Raw genomic sequence first — 23,241 nt, 5'->3', positions numbered from 1 at the left:
CAAGATTTTATAAAAATCCAATTTTGAAAATAATTTTGAATTTTTTTCTTTTTTTTGAAAATGTGGGCAAATTTTGGGGTATGACAGCTGCCCCTGTTCAATTATCTTAAACCTGAAGATGTAGAGTGGTTTGTATGCCAGTCGGTATCTGAAGGTGGAAGATGATTGAACACTAGAATACCAAGAAATTTGCCCTAGCTGAAGTAGGGACTTTTGTCGGAGATGGGCTTGAAGATGCCATCCAGGTGTTTGGAGAAGATGTATGATGGAGATGGGCTTGAAGATGCCATCTGACTTGATGTACTTAAGAGTCAGAACGTGTCGTACGTTAGACTGTTTCTGAGGAAAAGACCTAGGTTGAGTCGTACGTTAGACTGGGTCTAGCTTGCATCAGCAGATGTCTGGAAAACCGTGCGTTAGGTTGAAAAAATGAGTCGTGCGTTAGGTTGGAGGATAAGTCGTGCGTTAGACTGATCCCCTGTGTTGAGGAGTATTTGAATGTTGATCGTGTCATTACCGTTCGTAGTAGATGAATTAGATCTTTGAGAGTTGGTCGTGTCAGCACCGTTCGTAGTAACTGAATTAGACTTAGGAAATAGTTGATTGTATCCACATTGTTCGTGATGATGGAATTAGATCTCTTTAAAGGTCGATCGTGTCAGCACCGTTTGTAGTAACCGAATTAGATCTTAGAGAGATAATCGTGTCTACATCATTCGTGATGATAGAATTAGATTCTCTTGTCGTGTCAGTACCGTTCGTAGTAACTGAATTAGACTGGGAAGGTCAGTGATCGTGTCTACACCGTTCGTGATGATAGAATTAGATCTCTGGGAGTTGACCGTGTCAGTACCGTTTGTAGTAACTGAATTAGATCTTTGAAAATGGTCGTGTCATTACCGTTCGTGGTAAATGAATTAGATCTTTGAGCGCTGACCGTGTCAGTACCGTTCGTAGTAACTGAATTAGATCTTTGAAAGTGATCGTGTCATTACCGTTCGTGGTAAATGAATTAGATCTTCGAGCGTTGACCGTGTCAGTACTATTCGTAGTAGCTGAATTAGATCTTGGAAAGTTGGAGATTTCGTTCATTTGTCTGTGCCTGTATCCTGCAATAGGTATAGTTATGCAATGTCATGATGCATGTATTATGTAATGAGTCCCTCAGAATAAAAGAGAAACTTTGTATGTTATGGACGAATTCATTATGAGGTAATGTATGCAATGTATGAATATGTTTATGCCATATGATATCTGAATATGATTTATGTTGTCTTTATTGAGAAAATAAATCTCTATGCCTTTGTGGTTTTGATGTCTGATCTTGTTTTGAAGATGCTCAGCTGGGAATTTATGATTCTTGCTTGGGGATAACCAGTAACTTGATGTACCCTGACTGGAGATAAAGATATTAGTAAGCCATGTTGGAGAAGAGCAACGTGTCGGAGAACCGGTGGTGTTGAAGATGTAAACTCTAGTGGGGAGCCATGTCTTTGTCGGGACGAGTATGTTCAAAGATATCTTCTTTGAGGATTACTCCGTGGGGATATGATCTTGTGAACCCGGCTCTGTGGGGAGACATGGGTGTCTTGAAAATTGCCCCCAGTATTGTAGTAACTACCATTCGATTTAGGACACCCTACTGAGTATTGATTAAGCTGTCAAACTGGACTTGCATAGATTTGCCCCAGTTAGTAGGGACTTCGGAAAGATTCGCCTCGCGAGGACTTTATGAGATGTGCACTATGGGCGTCATGCCCCTCGTAATCATTGGCCCAGGACAATGCCCCATGTTGATTGGAAATAGACTAAGATTTACTTGGATACATGCCCCTGATTGTTTTTTGCATCTTTGAGAGATTCTCGGAATCTTGACTTGATTGCCCCTGATGAATGAGATATGTTATGCCCCTTGTATATACAAGCTTTTGACTGACTGAGTCGGGCGTACGAGACATCTCTGAAGCTTTATCTATCGGGGGACTTTCTGATATTCGTGCTATCATAAGCAACATGCCCCTGTATCATGAACTTAGGAATCATGCCTCTGGTTGATCAGGGTTGGAGGTAATTCTAGTTGTGCTTGGGTGAAGGCTCCTGGCAATTTCAGCAGTTTTGAGAGATCCTTTGAATCTTGGCTTGATTGCCCCGAATATCTGAACGCTTAGTCCATGGGGTATTTCAACCGTTTTTGTGACCCTGAGGGTGATTATAATTTGAGATGTTCATGCTCGAACTCAACGGAGTTCCGAAGACAACTTGTCCCTTGAGAGGGTTAAACTTTTCATCTGCAGCTCATGATGGAAGTTTTCCTGGTGTCAAGTACTTGTTCATATGCAAAGAATGTTTAGTATGAGAAATATAAATCTAATGCAAAGTTCATGTTTGTCTTGAAGTTTAAAAGGAAATTTTTTTTTGAAAGGATGTCAAAACATCGATTTTTTTTTTTGAAAGATGGTGTGATACCAACTCAAGCGTTTAGCAAAACTCCTAGGAGTCGGTTTACCGTATTCTCGTTACAGTATGCTTTCGAATTAACCCTGCCTCAATTAGGACTTTTGAGGGTTGTAACGTGGCCAGGTTCACGGGTTTTTAGAAGAAAGGATTTTTAGGCTCAAAATTTTATTGGTGCCCACCCCCTTCGTGATATTCTCCAACCTAAGTTCAGTTAACTCGATGCGAGCATTCATCCTTCAAGAGGAGTTTGAGACGATTGAGGAATCAATGAGGTGTTTGGACATGGCAGTCACTTTACCTTTCATATTTTGTGTCTGATCACACGACTTGTTCTTTGAATTTATAGACACACGAATTTGCCCCTTTTGTTGAGGATCTTTTTTGTTTCCCTAACTTTTGCCTGGACAAATTCTTTTGAATTCTGAGTTTGAAGTCCAGCGGGATGCCCTAACTTTTGCCTTAGTCATTTGTTTTCAAGTTATTGACTTAGCGGGTTTTTTTTTTTTTTTTTTTTTTTTTTTTTTTTTTTTTAATTCGTTCTTTTTTTTTTTTTTTTTGAGCAAGTCGTACGAGACGTCTTCAATTTATTATCATTGGAAAGATTGTGACTGCCTCATTTCTTGGTTGACGAGGGATAGTCGTTGTTGTTCCGTCATATTTAGACCTCCTATTGTGCGAGAGATGACCATTGCGGTCTCGACCTTTTCTCAACCTTTTGAAGGATAACCATTTTTGTTTCCTTAGGTGCGAGCTCCTCCTGAATTTTGAACACCCAATCAGATTAACTGAACACTACCCTGCCCCTAGGTTAAATGTGAGGGTTTTTTCGTATAGAAAAGAAACTCCTACTTCAAGGCTCAAAAGGGGTTGGCAAGGGATTAACTTCCTTATATCTCCAGTGTTTGGGAATTTGAAACAATGCCTGTACATCATCAACAGGGTTTTACTCGAAAGCACACCATTTGAGATTATTGGTATTATGTGTTCGTCATTCTCCCTTCAGAGTCATCATGCTTTATCATTGAGAGTTTGGTATCACAAGCAAATAAGAACATATTAGAGCGAGAGCGAATGAATTTTTTCAAGACAAACACATCCAATGCATTGTTATTATAGTTCAAAAACAAACAAGTATTGCATATAAACAGTATTGAACAAGAACAAGAAAGATTACGCATGAAAATGCATGAGAAATTACGAATTGCCAATATGGAGGAGATTTTCTCCGTATGGACTTATTGCTTCAGAAGGTCCATTGAGTCGAAGGAGAACTTCAAATATGGCCTGCAGGTGTGAATATGATAGCCTTTGCATCAATCAGGTCTTGTACCTTATCTCGGACTGGTTGGCAATTATCGATCGACTGACCAAGTGCCCCAGAGAGGAAACCAAACCAAACGTTCGTATCTGAACTACATATTACTTCCAAGAAGAAGATTCTGACGATGCCACAAAGGAGTTGTAAGTATCAAGCTTTAGGGATTTGAGGTAGAAAATGAGAAGCTCGTTGTCTGGAAACCTGTTATGCAATGATATGTATGCAAATGCATATGCAATGCTTTCAAGGATCTTTTTGGAACCGAGTTTGCAACATTGACATGTAGTTGCAGCTTTGTTGAAGAACTTCGACTTCCGTCTTTGAACGTCCTTCTTTAAGAATCAGGCTCACCATATCCAGTGGGTCATAGCCTCTGATTCGGGATACCTCTGAATTTGAAGGTACATGGCTAGAGGAAAATAAATCCTCTTGCCCCTTGATAGGTATGGTGCCTATAAACTGAAGACACATGGCTAGAGGAAAATAAATCCTCTTGCCCCTTGTTAGGAATCTGGCTCTTGAGGATGGCACCTGGAATTGCGCGCCCTAAATACTTGAGATCCTTGAAAAAGGTTAGTTAGGTAAAGAGTTCAAGTTGTTAGCGTACACAAAAATCCTGCAAGGAAACCAAGCGGGTAGGGTATAAACAAATCCAAACGGTTAGTGTATAAACAAATCCTGCAAGGAAACCAAACGGTTAGATAATGAATACAAACAAGTCACACAAGTAGCCTTAGGTTTAAAGGCTTGCATGAAGTTCAAAGGTAAGTACCCTCCCCACTGAAGTTCAGTTGGTTCAACCTGTCCTAGATAAAGATCGGGTTCTAGGGTGCTCATATCCTTGATCTTTCTCGTGGGCATTGTCTCAACATAGCACTCAATCGGCCAGCCAAAAGCATCCCTTGAGTCCAATCTCAATGAGTGTAGCATCGAGTATCAACCGACTTCAGTCAGGAATCCGAAGCCAGCTATCTCGCTACTTCCTATAGGCCAAAGTCAAGTTCAACTAAGGTTCTAAGGGCGAATTAGTGCTTGTGACACCACGCGGTAGCCAAATGTCTCCTCGATCATATTCAAGGGCCATCAGGACAAACCAAAGCATCGCACTAACGGTGGCCACCAGTTCAACCATAACGATACATGTCGTACAGTTTCCCTAGTCTCATGCCACATACTTAAGGTATACTAGATCCGGGTGTAGGACCTTTCACACAATAACAAACCCAAGTAATTCCCTTAAAAATAAAGCATACAAACAAACAATTAAAAACATTTATAATGAACTAAGCCCTAAGGTAAACCCCTCTTAAAGAATCCCCAGCAGAGTCGCCAGTTCTGTAACACGGTGAACTGACTTTTATTTTTAAAAGCAACAATGTTGCGGTGAAGCATGAGTCGCCACCGACTTTTATTTTGTCCAATGTTAGGAAGGGCAAAAAGTACATAAAAAGACCCTTTTGAAAGAAAGCGGGCTCGGGGGGTAAGTTATGAAAAGGGAAGGTGCAAGCACCCTTTTCATCCGTAGTTATCTACGGGCTCTTAACTTGCTTAGCTCATGTTTTGTTTGTTTTGAGTTGAAAAGAAGTATAAGGACTTTAGCGTAAATGCGTAGCCTTAGTTTTTTGAAATAGTGTGGAAAAGATTTTTTATTGAGCTAGGCAGGTTAAGACAACTACCCTAATTAATTGGTCTTTTTCTATAATTTTTACAGTTCCCAGGACTATCCATACTATATGGGAGTAGGTAGTCCCTGTTATATTGGACGTGCGGGTCATCGAAGGGTCATCGTATGGTCGTTGAAGGCAACAAGTAGAGGAACCTTAGCATTCTAGCGGGACTATCATCATTTTCCGAAGGGACTCCGAGGGACAAGATCTTTTACCGTAGGCAACAATCGAGGATCATCGAGGGACTAAGATCTTTTCTATGATGATATTTTCAAGGGTCATCGTTTGCTAAGATACCTCTACATTCGAGGGACACGACCATATAATCGTAAGGCAACCGAGAGGGGCGTACCCTAAGGGTGAGTGAGTGCAGAGTGTGTTAGATTCGAGTATGTTATCTTGAGTTAAGTTAGCTAGCGATTGCAATTTGAAATATTTTCACTCCCTAAATTACTAACACACGCAGATATATATTGCAGGAAAGTAAAGGCGGAAACATAAAATCCTAACTATTACAGGGCTTCGGGGCGGGGATTACATAATCAAAAATGGGGGTAAAAAATTATTACAACAACTGAATGAAAATAAAATAATTAAGTATGCAAAATTAAGTAACTTGTAAATGTCCATGAAGATAATCCGAAAATCTCAAGTGTAGTACCTCGTAAAATAAGAAAGTGTTAGCAATGACATGAGAAAATAGCAAAGTTATAAAGAATTATCGATAAAAGAAATTAACTAACGAAGAAAAATCTAAATGCAAACTAAATCAAATTCTAACGAGAAAATAAGCACTTAATTAAAATTTTTTTTTTTTGAAATTTAATATTTAATAAAGAAACTAATCAAAATATTTTTGTGTCTTTTATTATTAAAATAACTAAACTAAGCTGATTTTAAAACTTGAAAACTAAATTAATCTTTCCTAATAAATTAAAATTTGTTAGTAATGACTAAACTTAAATAAAAAAAAATAATAATAAATGGAGTGCGTCCCACTCCCTGACATCAGGGAAATTATGGTTTTTTTTTCTAACTTTTACCAAAACATGCTATGGACATGGTCTCATTTTAAAAGGGAAATAATATATACATTAGAAAAAGAGTTATAGAACAAATCACATGCTATCAGTAAAACAAATTAGTGATGGATCTTTGACTTTTCAAATTAAAAAAAAACAAACCCAATCAAAATCATACAAGTGGATAATAATAAAACTATTTAAAAAAAGAAAGTAATATGGCATAGAAACCAAACACAAGCCGTAAGAGAAAACTTTTCTATCTCACTTCCTCTCTTTCTTTTCACATAGGCAGAAGACAAAACCAAATCACATACTCCCCCTTTTTACCATTTATATTCAAATCAAACCAATATATTTCAAATTTAAACACCAACAGGAATAGAGATTATATTATGGAGATGAACAAACAAAAGGGTTACCAGATTCAAAGTACAGTGCTGTTGGTGGCGGTGGAATCTTTGATGGCGGCTGATGCCCGATGGTGATGCAGGCTGGTGCCGGAGATTTGCGAGCGGCGGTGTGGGTATGTCGCGGCGGAGGGTGACCGTACGGATCCGTGTGGCTGCGGACATGAGCGGTGTTGCGCGATTGAGGATTTTGTTTCTTCGAAATCCTCTCGTCTCCTGCAAGAACACAACAACAAACAATTTCGTTTTTAATTTCAAATCAGTTTCGGTCTCAAGTTTTTTCTTCTGCTTTATAATGATTCTGCTGAGATTTTATTTATTATTGACGAACTTTGGAAGAGTTTTGCAGATTTGGAATGGTTGTTGCAACCAAGTGAGAAAAAAAATATTGTTGATTTGGATTATGGTGATTTGTGTTTTGTATGTGGCTTTTGGTGATGAAAATTTAAAAGGATGATGATGATACAGTGAATGGTATGTTCATGTTAGTGATAAAGTTTGAGGTTTGGACATAGTTAGTGTAGGTTTTGGTACGTGTGTAAGGGTTGTAAGGGCTTTCTATTAGTTTGTGGTTGTGAGAAATTGTTGTGGAAAAAAGGGTTAGTTTTAGGTGACAAAAAAAAGTTTGTACGGCTGGGTCCTCTGATGGGTGAGAAAATATTATCTATTTATATTAGAACAAAAGTAGGTTAACATACTTGAAAAAAATCAATCCAATTAATTACGAATAAATCAAGAATAATCACAAATTTTATTTGATTTTAATTCATGATTCTTTCTAAGTTAATTGTATCAATTACTATCCTAAAATAAAGAAACATAATCTCTCACAATCTTTTTTTTGTTTTTTCTCTTAAATTTGACTATTTCATACACAAAATAATAAATTAAGATAAAAAATAATATTTTAAAAATTCTCCTAAAATAGAAAACGAAAATAATATTTTAAATTATAAAAAAAACTTATTTTTGTGATTTTTGAATATAAATAAAAAATAAAATTAAAACTAAGGTATAAACAAAATGAAAAGGAAAACTGTCAGAAGTGAGATTCGAACCCGACACCTTGCACTTGCAAATCTTAACTCCTTACCAATTGTGCGATATTATTTATTTGAAATAACAAGCCAATTGAAAGTATATGAAGCATCGACCAGCATTTTGCTATTTATTAAAATATAAGCAATTTAAAAATAAACTACTATATTTTAAAATAGACTTTAAATCGAACATTTATAAAATTCAGGATGTCAATCCAAATGAATCCAAGATTTTATAAAAATCCAATTTTGAAAATAATTTTGAATTTTTTTCTTTTTTTTGAAAATGTGGGCAAATTTTGGGGTATGACACGCACTTTACATTTCCGCATTTTAATTTCCAGCAAAATATAAACTGCGTGTATGTCAAAGATAAAATTGAACCGTTAGATCACTAACTTCAAAGATAAAATATCTGAATCCAATCACAATCACACTTGCACCTCTTAAGGTAATCCCTTCTCATTCTTTTCAAAATCAAAGTCAAAATTCTACTGTTTCGAGTACAAAATCGAACCTTTTGTTTGTATCCGGTGAAAGGATAGATTTTTAAAGGAAATAAGGATAAAGACCTTACAACTCAGGGTAGACCTCCTAGTTTGCTTGCTCAAATCAAAACAAACAAATTCTCATACACTGTTGTTTTTCAAAACAAAACTTTCAAAAAAGACAATACTTTGTATACATCCAAACACGGATTATTACAAAGTTAACGTTCTTTTCAAAACATCTTTCGAAAGATAAACAAGCATTTTGTATACATCCACACACGGATCATTACAAAATTCAATTTACAAAAGTATTTGAAACCACATATGAGCATTCTAAAGCAATTGAAAAGTGATCGAAAAACAAGTGAGCTAAGCAAACTTAAGAGCCCATGGATAACCATGGATACAAAGGGTGCTAACACCTTCCCTTTGTATAACCTACCCCCTTACCCAGAATTTCTTAAAGGTCTTTTTTCTGTTTCTTTTATAAACCTTTCCTTAATTGGATAAAATAAAAGGTCGGTGGCGACTCTGTGAATTTTCAAAATGCGAAAGCATTAAGCGATAAAAAAGAGTCAGTTCACGTATCTCTCCAGAACAGAGGTATGGCCCGGGATTAAAAAACGGAGGTCCACAGAACTGGCGACTCTGCTGGGGAGATACTTTCAAAAACAAAATGTTTTCAAAAGGGGTTACCTTAAGAGAATAGGTCGATGTTTTCAATTGTTTGACTTGATTGCTCTATTTTTCAAAGGTTTGTTTGGGTATTTTGCTTGTGTGAAAGATTCTAACCCGAATCTCGAGATACCTTAAGTATATGACAATAGACCAAGGAAACTGTACGGCATGTACCGATACGGTTGATCTGGTAGTCATCGTTAGTGCGATACTTTGGTTTATACTGATGTCCCTTGAAAACGATCAAGGAGTATATTAGGCTTCCGAAATGTCATTAAACACTAATTTGTCTTAGAACCTTTTTAGTTGAACTTGACTTATGGCCTATTAAGTGGCTAGCTTTGAAATGGATCGAAGTTAGTTATCCTCGAGGAATATTTTGATCGGCCGTTCGAGCGCCGTATTGAGATGTTACCTCCAAGGATCATAGAAACCGAATACTATTCTAGGACAGGTTTTAACCAACTCAACTTCAGTGGGGAGGGTATCACCTATCAGCTCCATGCAAGCCTTTAAACCTAAGGCTATTGTTTGATTTGTCTTTGTGTGCCACATGTTTGCATCATAAGCATATCATTTTTGCACCAAACACTTCAAGGATCAAAGAGTTTACCTTTGTTTTTGCAGGTAATGGCTCCCGCCACCAAAGATTATATCCGAATCAACATCTCAACGGTACCATCTGAACTAAAAGACTTAGTGTCAGAATTCCCCAGGAATGTTCAATTCACTGAAAGGCATGGTCACCTACTCCATTTGGTTACCTCAAAATTTGAAGAAGACATGATACGGGTCCTGTTCCAGTTCTTTGACCCCAAACATCATTGCTTTACCTTTCCTGATTACCAGTTGGTACCCACTTTGGAAGAATTCTCTGAACTAATGGGATTGCCTGTTCGAAATCAATTACCTTTCACTGGTTTAGAAAGGATTCCAAAACCTGAGGTCATTGCTGCTGCTTTACATCTGCGAAAATCAGAAATCGAGTCCAATTGGGAAACAAAGAGTGGAGTTAAGGGTTTGCTTACCAAGTTCTTATTAGAAAAGGCTCGACTACTGCTAGAAAACAAAAGTTATCCAGCTTTTGAGGAAGTTATGGCACTTTTGATCTATGGGTTGGTTTTATTCCCAAATCCCGACCAGTTCATAAGTGTACACATCATCAACCTTTTCCTAATCCGTAACCCGGGGTACCAACATTGCTGGGAGACATTTTACATTCTCTACACACTCGTACCATGAAGAAACGAGGAACTCTCATGTGCTGTATACCACTACTGGCTAGGTGGTTTACATTTCATCTTCCCCGATCAGTGTTGAGAAATGAACAAAGAATGCAATGGTCTCGCAGGATTATGTCTTTGTCTCATTCAGATATCCGGTGGAACAACTTCTTTCAAAGAGACATTACTATCATTGATCATTGTGGAGAGTACCCTAATGTGCCACTCCTTGGCATCAAAGGAGGCATCACTTACAATCCCTCTTTAGCTCTACGCCAATTCGGATATGCAAGGAGCAACGGTCCTCATGACATGATTATCCATGGCATTGTGTTTGATTACGAGAATGATTCTCATAGACACCGACGAAGGTTCATACATGCATGGGGCAGTGTCTATAGAATAGAAAGCAAAACTCTGGGGCAATGGAATTCTATTCCTATGGAACCCTACCTCAGATGGGTCCGCACTCATGCTCAGAAACTCCTTATGCCATATCCTGTTGTTCTACCTGTGACTATTGAACCAGAGGTCGAAGGATATGAACCTCAAGTTATTCTACACCCGGACATGCCAACTGACCTAGAAGAGTTGCAAAAATCTTGGGTTCAACTCAAAGAGGAAAGAGACACCTTCAAATCATACTGTCAAGACTATGAGAGAAGGATATTGGAGCTCACCGGACAGCTTCAAGAAGAACAGCAGATCAACACATTCCTGGGGGCAAAGAGAAAGCGTCCACGGGAGACCTGAAGGATCATTTATTTTATTTCTGTCTTGTAAGCCCAAATGAGGCAAAGAAAAAAGAAGCAAAAAAAAAAAAGAAATAAATTGATTAACTAACGTTTGTTTCTTCTTTAACAAATCTAAACTCTAAGATCCTTGAAACATTGCACACACATTTCACTTCATGCATTGCATATACATTTCATACATTGCATTCATATACATTGCATACACATTGCATCCAGTCATACACATTGCATAACAGGTTCACATGATGGATTTCTCATCTTCTCGCTGTTTATTTCAGTCAGAAGAGATGGAATTCGAGATGAGCATCAAGAATCTCGAAGCACAGAATGCCCAAGTTCAAGTGGCAATTTTGGAACTGGCAAAGGGGCAACAAGAACTGAGAGCCCTGATAATCAAGAAGCAAAAGAAGCCCAAAGGATCTGTAGGCTTGAGTCACCTGAAAAGGAAGATCAAAATCCCAGTCAAAAAGTTCAAAAAGCCACCGATCCCTGAAACAGTCGGTGATGATGAACAAGAAGACAATCAAAGCAACCAGGGTTCTGCTAAACCCTCTATCTCTTCAAATGAAGAAAATGATCATTCTGGGGACGAACCGGATGATGAAAAATACCAACAGCTGGAAGACCGTATGAAAGCTATGGAGATACAAAAAATACCTGGCTTAGATTTCAATGATCTAGGGCTCATCTCGGATGTTGTTATCCCTCCAAAATTCAAAGTTCCTGTCTTTGCAAAATATGATGGAGTTTCTTGCCCGAAACTACATCTGAGATCCTATGTGAGGAAGATACAACCTCATACAACGGATAACAAATTGTGGATTCACTTCTTCCAAGAAAGTTTGTCGGGTACACAACTCGAATGGTACTACCAGCTGGAGAATACCAAGGTTCATACTTGGGAAGAATTAGCTGCTGCTTTTTACAAACAGTACCAATACAATGCTGATCTTGCGCCAACCCGTACTCAACTAAGGGGCATGTCTATGGGACCAAAAGAAAGTTTCAAAGGATATGCACAAAAGTGGAGAGATATGGCTGGAAGGGTTCAACCACCCTTATCTGGCCCTTTCTATAGCCATTTGCTGGGAAGCTCATCATCAGGTTTCACTGACCTGATACTGACCGGAGAACGTGTCGAAAGTGGCATTCAAAATGGAAAAATTCAAATAGGTTCCTCCTCTGGTACTACAAAAAGGCCCATCAGCGGGAGAAATGAGGTCAATGCAACACAAATTCAGAAAAGTCGCAAAAGTGAGCAGCATCAATCTGTAGGGGCAGTTCTGATCTCCACATCTGCACCTCAAAAAGATCAACAGCCAAAATATACGCATCGACCAGATGCACCAAGAAGAAATTTCACCAGAATCAACATGCCAATCTCTCAGGCATTGCAGCACTTGCTAAAAGTAGATCTGATCACATTAAAAGGTCCTCCAAAGAATGTCAACACTTCCTCTCCGAATTATCGCCCTGATGCGACATGTGCCTATCACTCAAACTGTCCAGGACATGACGCAGATCACTGCTGGGCCCTGAAAAATAAAATACAAGATATGATAGATGCTGGTGAAATTGAGTTCGATCCTCCAGAAACTCCAAATGTCATCACTGCACCTATGACAAAGCATGACAAAACTGTTAACGCTATCCTGGACACTGTTTACATCTATGATGTGAACGAATTATCAACTCCACTCTGCGAAGTCAAAGGAAAGCTAATCCGAGCTGGTTACTTTCCAGGGTGTGACCCCGATTGCTTTTATTGCTCATACCTGCCCAATGGTTGTGAAAATCTGAGGATGGGAATTCAAAAGTGGATGGATCGCCGTATCATTATGTTTGAGAAACTCCCTTCTATGGACGTGCTGTGCGAAGTCTTTGCAAACGGGATGAGAATAGAGGATGCCTCAGTGATCTCCAGCTTACCATTCAAAATCTCTGCCAAGGCTCCATTCAAAATTTCTGCTACACTCAAAGTGGCATCAGTAGTCATTGCTAGTCCAACTCCATTTCCATACTCCTCAGACAAAGCTGTCCCATGGGGATACGACACTAATGTTTATGTTCATGGAGTTAAGCAGGGTACCTCGACTGAAGAGACCGTAAAGTTAACTACTCCAACTGTGGGTAATATTGTGGGTACCAGCAAGATCACGAGAAGTGGAAGAATCTTTTCACCAGAAATTTCTCCAAATGTTGTTGCTGGTCCAGTCCGAGTCCCAGTTCCTAATCAAAATGTCAACGCTCGAGGCAAAGAGCCACAAGTTGAACAAATTCAAACCCCGGTGGAGATCACTACTGAGGATCCGTCAAAACAAGAAATGGAGGAAATATTGAAAATCATCTGCAAAAGTGATTACAATATTGTTGAGCAACTGGGGCACACCGCTTCAAAAATCTCAATGCTATCTCTGCTAAAATATTCAGAAGCTCATGCCAAAGCTCTGATGAAGTTCCTCAAAGCTGCGCATGTGCCTCAAGAGATCTCAGTCGACCAATTTGAGAATTGTGTTGCCAATCTAACCGTGAGCAATGGTCTCGGTTTCTCTGATGTGGATCTAACCCCTGCTGGAAAAAATCACAACAAAGCCTTACATATCTCCATTGAATGTAATGGCACCACTCTATCTCATGTGCTAGTAGATAATGGTTCTTCTCTAAACGTGTTACCGAAAACAGTACTAGAAAAGCTTGACTTCGAAGGAATTGTGTTACAGCCAAGTGATGTTGTGGTAAGAGCCTTTGACGGGTCAACAAGAACGGTATACGGAAAAGTGAATCTCCCAATCAGAGTGGGTTCTCAAATCTTCGATTCTATCTTTTACGTAATGGAAATTCACCCAGCCTACTCCTGTTTACTTGGACGTCCTTGGATACATGGGGCAAACGCTGTAACTTCTACCCTGCATCAGAAGTTAAAATATCCAGTAAAAGGAAAGATTGTCACAGTCTATGGGGAAGAGGAATATGTGGTTAGTCACCTAAGCAATTCCAAATATGTTGAGTTGGAGGACGAATTCATCGAAACTCCATGCCAATCATTTGAGGTGGTCTCCCCAGATGTCTCTACCACCAAGCATATTCCTGCTACTCCAACTACAACTATGGCTTCTCTCAAAGATGCCAAAGCCTTGATTGAACAGGGTGATTGCACTGTATGGGGACATCTTCCCGATATATCCTACAAGTCTGACAAGCTAGGTCTGGGCTATGATAGTGAAAATCAAAAGAATGATCAAAGTCCTCGTTCTGGAGGATTAATGTCACACTTCGTCAGCCAAGAAGTGAACGCTATTGAAGATGAAGGAGTGTTCATGAACCATATCCTTCAGCCATATCCAGATGAGATTCCACCCATTTCCATGGGAATGTGGGATGCTGTGGGAGAACCAAACGGCGGGTATAATTATCAGTATGCCGCACCTCAGAATTCTTATATTGCTATGGAAGACCTTACCCCGACTGGATGGGGTGATCAAATTGGAAATGACGAAAGTTTCACAAGTCCCGTCACTGAGCAATATCAAAATCCACCCAAAGAAGTATGGGACACGCTAGGAGAACCCAGCGGCAAATATGACTATGTGGTGAAATATTCCGCTCCTCCAAGCTCACAAATTGCTATGGAGGACATTGTCCCAACTGGATGGGATGAACAGTACGATGACAATTTCGCTCTTGAAAAAGCCAGGGAAATACCAAATAACGAGGGTTGCTTTCTGTCAGCATACACTCCTCATCAGGATGCACAAGTCTCTATTCAAAACATCATCCCGACTGCATGGGACGGCCTTATCGAGCATCTCGCTCAGCCAACAGAGATATCTCAGCCTGGGCTCTCGTATCCAGCAGAGTATATCCCTTATCCCGAAGGATCACCGGCTCATTTTCCCACTAATGAAATCAATGCTGTGGAAGATGAAAAAGACAACTGCAACTGGAACAGCTGGATACTCCCTGCTCACAACAGTGGATTGAACAACTGGAAAGCTGAGGATGTGATCTCCTTTGTCCAGGAGTAAATGCCATTTCCTGTTTTCTTTAAGTATATTGTGCAAAGATAAAAATGGTTCCTGAACAATCGAACCATGAGCTTGAAAGCCGTGTGCCTTAGCACACTGGTCCTTCTATAAGGGCTTATCATATCATGATCATGTGCATTCAATAAAATCATGGGACGCTTGCATATTTAAATTTTGTGATCCTTTTTCCTTCTTTCTCCGCTTTCAAATACCTATGTTTTTCTTCACACACACTCACATAATTAACATGCAGATTCACATACACTCTGGATCCAGTCAACAACGATTCTGCTATTGCCCGTCATGACTTTGAAAATCCGATCTACCAAACTGAGGACGAAAGTGAGGAAGATTGTGAAGTGCCAAGAGAACTTGCAAGGCTGCTAGAACAAGAAGACAAGGCCATACAGCCTCACGAGGAGCCAATTGAGGTCATCAACTTGGGCAGCAACGAAGAAAAGAAAGAAGTCAAAATAGGGGCTGATTTAGAACACAACATCAAGCAAAGACTGATTCAAATGCTGCGAGACTACGTCGAGATATTCGCCTGGTCCTATGAAGATATGCCAGGCCTTGACACGGACATCGTAGTTCATCGCCTGCCAATCAAAGAAGGTAGCACTCCAGTCAAACAGAAACTACGAAGGAGTAGGCCTAATATGTCAAAAAAGATCAAAGACGAGGTTGAAAAACAGTTCAATGCCGGATTCCTAAAAGTTGTAAGTTATCCTCCTTGGATAGCTAACATCGTGCCTGTACCTAAAAAAGACGGGAAAGTCAGAATGTGCGTGGACTACAGAGATCTGAACCGGGCAAGTCCCAAAGATGATTTCCCTTTACCACACATCGATGTACTGGTTGACAATACCGCACAATGCAAGGTATTCTCCTTTATGGACGGATTCTCAGGGTACAATCAAATCAAGATGGCACCCGAAGACATGGAAAAAACAACCTTCACAACACCCTGGGGAACCTTTTGTTACAAAGTAATGCCCTTTGGTCTGAAAAACGCAGGAGCAACCTATCAACGTGCAATGGTAGCGCTATTTCATGATATGATTCATCAAGAAATAGAGGTGTATGTCGATGACATGATTGCAAAATCCAACACCGAGGAAGAACATTTGGGTCATTTACACAAGTTGTTTGACAGACTCAAGAAATACAAGTTGCGACTGAACCCAAATAAGTGTACCTTTGGAGTAAGATCCGGCAAACTCTTAGGTTTCATCGTCAGCAGCAAAGGTATTGAGGTTGATCCCGCCAAGGTTAAAGCCATTCAAGAAATGCCTATACCTCGTACTGAGAAACAAGTCAGAGGATTCTTGGGACGTCTAAATTACATCGCCCGATTTATTGCCCACATGACTACTACTTGTGTGCCGATCTTCAAACTGTTGAAGAAAGATCAAGTGGAAAGGTGGAATGACAAATGCCAGTTAGCCTTTGACAAAATCAAAGAATATCTCCAAAAAACCTCCAATCTTGTTGCCACCTGTGGAAGGCAGACCTCTGATAATGTACCTAACTGTGTTAGAAGACTCAATGGGGTGTGTACTAGGACAACATGACGAATCCGGCCGAAAGGAGCACGCAATCTACTATCTTAGCAAAAAGTTTACCGATTGTGAAACAAGATACTCACTACTCGAAAAAACTTGTTGTGCCTTAGCTTGGGCAGCTCGCCGGCTAAGACAGTACATGCTAAATCACACCACTTTCCTAATCTCCAAGATGGATCCCATCAAATACGTGTTCGAAAAACCTGCTCTCTCTGGAAGAATAGCGAGATGGCAAATGATCTTAACAGAATATGACATTCAATACACTTCACAAAAAGCAATCAAAGGAAGTGTGGTAGCTGATCATCTGGCTCATCAAGCAGTAGATGATTATCAAGCATTGAACTTTGACTTCCCAGACGAAGACATTATGCTAGTCAATGACTACAAACAACCAGGACCAGAAGAAGGACCCGAGCCAGGATCCCGGTGGACTATGGTTTTTGACGGAGCTTCTAATGCACTTGGCAATGGCATCGGAGCTGTGATCATTTCCCCCGCAGGAGGTTATACACCATTCACTGTCAGGTTATGCTTCAATTGCACTAACAATATAGCCGAATACGAAGCCTGTATTCTGGGTCTTAAAGCTGCAATCGATCTAAGAATCAAATTCCTGGAAGTCTACGGAGACTCGGCCTTGGTAATCTACCAAGTCAAAGGGGAATGGGACACGAAGCACCCGAATCTAATTCCTTACAAAGAATATGTGCTGAGTTTGATTCTTTACTTCGAAGAAATCACTTTCGAACACATCCCACGCGAGGAAAATCAACTAGCTGATGCTTTAGCTACCATGTCATCCATGTTCAAAGTCAGGTGGGACAACGAGGCACCTATGATCACCATTTACAGGCAAGATGAACCATCCTATTGCAATGAGATCAATACCGAAGGAACCGAGGAAAAACCATGGTTCCATGAAGTAAAAAGATATCTCGAAGCTCAGGAGTACCCTGAAGGGGCATCCATTAATGACAGAAAGTTTCTAAGGAGGTTTGCTGCCAAATTCTTTCTAAGCAATGGAACCTTATACAAACGCAACCATGACTCGACTTTACTTCGCTGTGTAAACAAGAAGGAAGCAGAACAGATCATGGAAGAAATACACAATGGTGCCTTCGGTACTCATTCCAGTGGACATACAATGGCTAAAAAGATCCTGAGAGCGGGTTATTACTGGTCTACCATGGAAACAGACTGCCATCATCACTCCCGAACATGTCACAAATGCCAGATATACGCTGACAAAGTACATGTACCTCCAGTTCCATTAAGCGTCCTGACGGCTCCTTGGCCTTTTGCAATGTGGGGTATTGATATGATTGGAGAAATCAAACCTACTGCCTCCAACGGGCATCACTTTATCCTGGTCGCTATTGACTACTTCACAAAGTGGGTAGAAGCAGCTTCATTTGCTTCTGTTACCAAGAATGTGGTGGCCCGGTTCATCAAATACAATCTCATTTGTCGGTACGGCATCCCTGAACGGATTATCACGGACAATGGCACAAATCTAAACAACAGAATGATTACTGAACTTTGCACACAGTTCAAGATCAAACATCATAATTCTTCTCCATATCGACCAAAGATGAACGGCGCGGTGGAAGCTGCCAACAAGAACATCAAGAAAATCATACAAAAAATGACAGTAACCTACAAAGACTGGCATGAGATGTTACCTTTTGCTCTTCATGGTTATCGCACATCTGCGCGTACTTCAACAGGGGCAACTCCATTCTCCTTAGTCTATGGTATGGAGGCAGTTCTTCCAATTGAAATTCAGATTCCTTCCCTAAGGATTATGAAAGAAGCCAATCTAGACGAAGACGATTGGATTCAAACACGGTTGGACCAGATAAACTTGATTGATGAGAAAAGGCTCGCAGCTATTTGTCATGGTCAGCTATACCAAAAGCGTATGATCAAAGCCTTCAACAAAAAAGTCAAAAGTCAAGCATACCAAACTGGTGGCTTGGTTGCCAAACGCATCATCTTACCACAAGGTGATCCCAGAGGCAAATGGACTCCCACCTACGAGGGACCATTCATAATCAAGAAAATATTCTCCGGCGGCGCCATGTTGCTTACCACCATGGATGGCGAGGATTTCCCACACCCTGTGAATGCGGACATAGTCAAAAAAATACTTCTCTTAAAAAGAAAAAAAACAGCTCGCTAAGTTGAAAACCTGAAAGGGCAACTTAGGCAAAATAATGAGCGTCTCGGTGGATTGAAAACCCGAAAGGGCGGTCCAGGCAAAAGTTAGAGACTAAACAAATACTATCCCGGTAGGCTGAAAACCTGAAAGGGCGGCCTAGGCAAAAGTTAGGGAATGAAGCATACAACAGTGTTCCGTTCAGCTGCCTACTCACCATCAAGATTCAACACCTCAAAGACGCCGATCAGTCCAATCACTTTCTTCCAACAAGTGAGGGATGAGATGCTCGAAGACAGATTGGCAATAGCAGAGTTGAAACTTGACTGGGATCATTTTCACATAGCTATTTATCTTCATAAATATTTTCCAAAACTTTCTGACAGTTTCCTACTTCTAGGATTGTTGTCTCCCTGTGCTAACCAGCCTATCATGGCTCTTTTTCAAAAATCAATGCAGCTTAGGCTCAAAAATCACTATTTTCACTTTTTCTGTTTTAAATACGTAAACGTCCCAATGATAATTTTGAATGAAAATGTGCATTTGAATATGATTGATGTTTACCAGGAAAAACAGGAATAGCATTCAGGAAATGTCCCAATTATCTGGACATCATCCCATCAGAAGAAAATCCCCAAGAGAAACGCGTTTCTCAGCAAATTCCTCAAAAAGATTTTCTCTTCAAAAGAAGTCTTATCCCCCAGCAGGGTTGTTCCAGATTACTATCTTCAGAAGGTGTGATCCCCGCACCCGGACTTGGTCAGATAGTGCATCGGAGGATTATGCATCTTCCTCATTCCCATTTGAAAGGGCATCAGAACTTCCAGCTACCTTTCATTCTAAAGAGATATTCAAAGATCCTTCAACAGAATACCAGGGTTCTCAAAGAATTTCCCCAGCCAAGGGTACTCAAACAAGACAAAAGATCATCAACGATCACAATATAGTCATATCCAGATGACTGGCGGAAATTTATTTTCCCAAATAGAAGCTCGACATCTCACATTCATACATCACATATTCATATTCATACATCATATTCATACATCATATTCATACATCATGCATCATGCGCATATTCATACGCGTATTCATACACAACATCACATGCATATTTCTCCGGGAATATCTCACATTTACATGCATCATAAACATTGCATATCACTAACTTGATTTTTCAGGTAGACGGATATCTTCAACAAAGATGTTCTCAATCACATGCAGTGATCACCTGAATTCCATGAACGGTTCTCTCAGATATAATCAAGCCGAAGATTCATTCTGATCACTTACCAACTCAAAAACAGACATCACAGATCTAAAGTTGATACCTCAGACGGTTCCAGAACGATCTAATATTGCAGATCTAAAGCGATACCTCAAACGGTTCCAGAACGATCTAACGTTGCAGATCTAAAGCGATACCTCAGACGGTTCCAGAACGATCTAACATCGCAGATTTAAGTTGATACCTCAGACGGTTCCAGAACGATCTAACATCGCAGATCTAAAGCGATACCTCAGACGGTTCCAGAACGATCTAACGTTGCAGATCTAAAGCGATACCTCAGACGGTTCCAGAACGATCTAACATCGCAGATCTAAGTTGATACCTCAGACGGTTCCAGAACGATCTAACATCGCAGATCTAAAGTTGATACCTTAGACGGTTCCAGAACGATCTAGCATCACAGATCTAAAGTTGATACCTCAGACGGTTCCAGAACGATCTAATTTTGCAGATCTTAAGCGATACCTCAGACGGTTCCAGAACGATCTAGCATTACAGATCTAAGGCGATACCTCAGACGGTTCCAGAACGATCTAGCATCAAAGATCTAAAGCGATACCTCAGACGGTTCCAAAACGATCTAGCATCACAGATCTAAAGCGATACCTCAGACGGTTCCAAAACGATCTAGCATCACAGATCTAAAGCGATACCTCAGACGGTTCCAAAACGATCTAACATTGCAGATCTTAAGCGATACCTCAAACGGTTCCAGAACGATTTAACATTGCAGATCTAAAGCGATACCTCAGACGGTTCCACAATGATCAACTTTCAAAATCTAAAGCAGAAAAACTTTGGACAAGTTCCGTAACGATTATCTTCCAAGACTTAAAGCGGTAACCTTGGACGGTTCCGAAACAGTCAACACAAAGACTTTCAAATCCTTCATCAAGATATAATCAATGGATTCATTCTGATGAACAAACCATCAACCCATTCACCAGGTGGCATCTGAAAGCCCATCTCAGGTAATGTTCCAATCTGCCAACAACATTTCGCAGACGACATTCAAATGCAACTTCCAACATCTCTTCTGATCAAGGTAAGTGCAAATTTTCAGGGCATCTAAATATTCAATCATCTTCTACCTTCAGATTTCAGACAATCTCTTCAGGTTTAAGAAGATTGAATAGGGGCAACTGTTATACCCCAAAATTTGCCCGCATCTTTTTTCAAGAAAACTCCAATCTGAAAATTAAGAGTCTCATATAATCATGGATTTTTATTTCAACAAATATCCTGACATATGAAATACTTAGTTTTTAGAATTTTTCTTATACAGTAATTTGGCTTGCAGTTGAATTTATTCTTACGCAAACGCCAAATACTGTTTATTACTTCACACATGCTATTTATTTATTTACAGATAAATAGTACTGACACAATTGGTACAGAGTTAAATCTTTTAGCAGGCGCAGAATCAGGAAACTCAGACTGTACTGGTAACAAGTAGATTATTATTATCTTTTGTTTCCCACTAATTTTGGTACTATATTCCATTATTTTCAAAAATCTTTTCAAATCTCTTTTTCAAAAATCAAATCCTAACTTTATTCTCTACATCTCTCTTTTTCCCAACACTATCATACACTTTCTTTCAAATCTTACTTCCACTCAAATTTTCCTTTTGTACGGAATCACACCATTCCCCAACGTCTCTATCCTTCTTTCTATTCTATAAATACCTCTCATTTTTTCATAAAAATCTCACATCAAATTCTAATTCATCTCTCAAATTTCTACTTCATAATCCATCCTTTCTTCTGCCCCGACAAAATGGCAAAGCGGTGGGAAACGTGTTTTCTTATGGTCATCACCATTGCTACGGTGATCATGTCTTTCTTCTGTCTACATAGCCCGGAACACTGTGGACCTGGGATGCTTATGCTCCCAATCATCTACATGTTACTATTTGTAGCATGGGTTATCAATCGTCATTCTTAAAATTTGCCGTATTTCTTATTTCTTAAATGTACCGTTTATTCGTCGTACTGTTCAATATAGTATGTAATATTTGTACTGTCAGTATTAAATATTGTACTATTTGTCATAATATTGCTTAATTACTCAGATAATATTTTATGTGTTTTCTGCCAGTCAAATGTTCATTTTTCTGTGCATTAAATGATTTTCAGGGTTATTATCGGTAATTTTGCCCGCATACAGTAAATATTGGTTATTTATTATGTCTGTGTTTTTCAACAAGTCATGTAAATAAACTTTCATTTTTCACATAAAACAAAAACAAAAACAACAAAAAAGAAAATTAACTTTGACTGTTGATTTTTCACTCTAACTGCTACACCAATACCTGGACAGTCAGTTGACAGCCAAACTGCTGGCAGTACAATTCTCAGTGTTTTGTACCATCAATCAAATCAATCTTTCACAATTCAAAATTCCAAGATTTTTGTTCTAGAAGTCTTCTGAATATCACGCGATTAGCAGAGACTCAACACTGCACAAAAATCAGGTACGCTTAACTGTCTCCTACATAAACAGTCCCTGACTAGGGTTTTCTTGTTTTTACAGGAGAAACAAGTTTTTGAGAGCTCAAATGGATTTCATACACATCCATATATCTCAAAGTACCATCATACAAATTTTCAAACTTCAATTCACTCAGACGCACCGTCAGCAGCTCAAACAGTCAACAGACGACCCGTTTGACCAAAAAAGTCAACAGACAGTCAAAAATGAAATTTTTTGTCAAAGTCCATATTTTGTCAAAGGATTCATCATTTGATCATTGGATGATCATAATTCATCAAGGAAAGATCAAAAATCAACAAAACCCTAAGATTCAAAATTAGGGTTTTTGCCTGAAAAGTCAACTCAACTTTGACTGATCATAACTCTCTCATCCTTCATCCAAAAAATTCAAACCAAAGCTCATTTTGAAGGAAATTCAATTATCTTTCAAATGCCATTGATCCCATGGTCATTGGATTCACCAATTGAAAAATATGACCAAAGACATTACAGGTCATTTTCAAAGTCAACAAAAAGACACTTTTTTCAAAAGGACACACAAGGAGCATCAAAAATCATTTTGACATGAGACCAAAGGCATTGGTTAGAGGACTCTTTGAGGTTTCCAAAAAGTGCAAGATCTCCTTCATATGACAAAAATTG

The sequence above is a fragment of the Vicia villosa genome, linkage group LG1, assembly GCF_029867415.1.
Source record: "Vicia villosa cultivar HV-30 ecotype Madison, WI linkage group LG1, Vvil1.0, whole genome shotgun sequence".
Lineage (NCBI taxonomy): Eukaryota > Viridiplantae > Streptophyta > Magnoliopsida > Fabales > Fabaceae > Vicia > Vicia villosa.
The sequence above is the reverse complement of the archived record's forward strand: the minus strand, read 5'-3'. Positions refer to the sequence as shown.